At 47.6% G+C, this 2,167-nt stretch overlaps 1 protein-coding gene across 1 annotated transcript in view; it reads right to left on the minus strand.

Annotated features, from left to right (window-relative positions):
- LOC112144167 (spindlin-1) overlaps positions 1 to 2,167 on the minus strand; it is a 15,638-nt gene extending 13,471 nt beyond the window's left edge. The window contains exon 1 of the mRNA XM_024268508.2: positions 1,989 to 2,167. The gene's annotated coding sequence lies outside the window, so the exon portion shown is untranslated. The remainder of the gene's footprint in view (positions 1 to 1,988) is intronic.

A 2,167-nucleotide genomic window follows, 5' to 3' on the forward strand; every position in this document is an offset into this window, starting at 1 on the left:
AGTTAAAAAAAAAAAAACGTTCCCAGTAGTTTTAATGATGATTATGAAGTTTTTAACCAAAATCCTCAATTTTCCTAAATGTCTTCAAAATACATTTTTCATGTTATTCTGAAGCCTCTGTTTCCAAAATCTCCTCTGAGGGGTCGTGGCTTCTGGAGCTCCACCCCTGAACCCCCCGGTCTGATTATGATAGCTCTGTGTCTCACTATCATAAATCTTCATCACTGCTACATAAAAACATCCATCAATCTGGGTAATGTCCAGCCGTATGGTTCTGATCCGGATGTCAGCTGGACGAGGAAGTGAAGATCTTCATGGACAGAACTTCCTCCAAAATCCTGATTCTTTCTCCTTCCAGTTCACCAAAGACTCTTTTAGCTAATTCTCCAATGTTTATTGACTGTGATCAATACATTCAATCATTGGTTTCTCAGAGTTCTTGATAAAATAATCAAAGCTAACATCAAAATGCTCTTTCATTGATTTACAATCCTTTCCAACTGCGGTCAAATGAGCCGCCGTTCACATTTCCGTGGTCACATCAAGAAGCTCCGTGGAGTCTGGTGGAGATTTTCCAGCGTTCTCAGTCCTGCTACCGTAAGTATTGGATGAAACTCACACCAAAAATCCAGTGATGCTGATTTGACCACAGAAATGTGAACGGCGGCTCATTTGACTGCAGTCAATGTGAAGATACCATCTTCTCTTCTCCAGAACCTGAACTAGACACTAGGAACAGATGAGGGTTTAGTGCATGTGCAGCAGAGCTGTTGATGGAAAGAAGATCATTCATTCAAACAGAGTCTGTCCAAGACAGTTTGATTGATTTAAAAGGAGAAATACTCAGAAATGCAAAAACAAAATGATTTCTTATTACATTTGTTCTCTTTCAGAAGGAAAATGACACACAGACATGTTAAAAACACTAAAACAGGATTTTCATTGGAGGAGGACTTGAAGACAAAACCTAAATGAGTTCTTGGAAAGCCCAACAGCTCTGATTGTAAGGTTAAAAGGTGACCAGAAATCTTTAGATCCAACATCCCTTTCTTTCTCTGTGCATGTCTGTTTCAAAGACATTCCTATTCGATGGTTAGTTTAGGGATCACCACTCTTTAAACCACTAATATTTCAAAATGTACAAACTGCTGACTCGGCAAGGTCAGGCCACACGAGTGTCTGTGGTCAGGTCAGCTCTTCTTAGTTCCACTCTGTGAAACGCTGAGCTGTCGCGTGAAGGTGTGGGGGTTCCCTCCTGCTCTGTGATTGAATACTTACTGCCAGCCTGGAGCAGAACGGTCCTCACTGACCAACACTGCTATCAGCTGCAGATTTGCACAAATCAAACACACAGACCTGCAGCTGATCATGACTGTGGCTTCACCTGGACTGACCTACCTGCAGCATCTGATGACGTCAACAGCTACTAAGGCAAGGAGGGGCAGTGGCTGTCAGAGGGTTCGAATCCCCTCTAAGTAGTTGCTTCTCTGCTGCATTTAAATGACACAATGCAGCAAAAGCTGCTGTGAGAGGCTGTGCTGCAGCGGACCGGACCGGACCGAACCGAGACAGTCTGGCAAACACGGCTGAGACGGAACGGATGCACCGCCCTGACCACAACCCAGCAATATGAAACAATCATCCCGCCCGGGGACACGAACAGGCGGGTTCTGCAGGGCCAGCGTCAGCCATGTTGCTCGCTTTCCCCTTTCTGAAGCTGGGTTTCAGACCGGGGGGGGAGATGGGCGGGAATGGGCCCGGGAGCCGCGAACAACGGGGGACTGTCTGACAGCCGCTCTGCGGAAAAGCCAGGAATGTCCCAGACACGGAGACAGCGGCGGACCGGGCTCCGTCTGCCGCCTCCCCCGCCCCTCCCCCTCGGCGGGAGAACGCAGCCAACAAAACGAACGCTCAGTGCGTGTTTTAGGTTGTTTACCTGCACGCGGGTATCTACCTCACAGGCAGGTGCACGCTCAGCTCTGTCTTACCGTTTTTAATTTGAAAACAGGAAAAGGAATGGAGGTCGAAGCAGACAACGAAGGGGTTCTCGCCTCCTGCTGTCTGTCCACACAGCCCGTTTCTACTTCACAGGAACCAGAGAGACTTCACGGCCATCTCACCACCAAACGTTAAGCTGCGAGGGAGCGCACGTGACACATCCGGTCAA

This window comes from Oryzias melastigma, linkage group LG12 (assembly GCF_002922805.2).
Source record: "Oryzias melastigma strain HK-1 linkage group LG12, ASM292280v2, whole genome shotgun sequence".
In the NCBI taxonomy this organism is placed as follows: domain Eukaryota; kingdom Metazoa; phylum Chordata; class Actinopteri; order Beloniformes; family Adrianichthyidae; genus Oryzias; species Oryzias melastigma.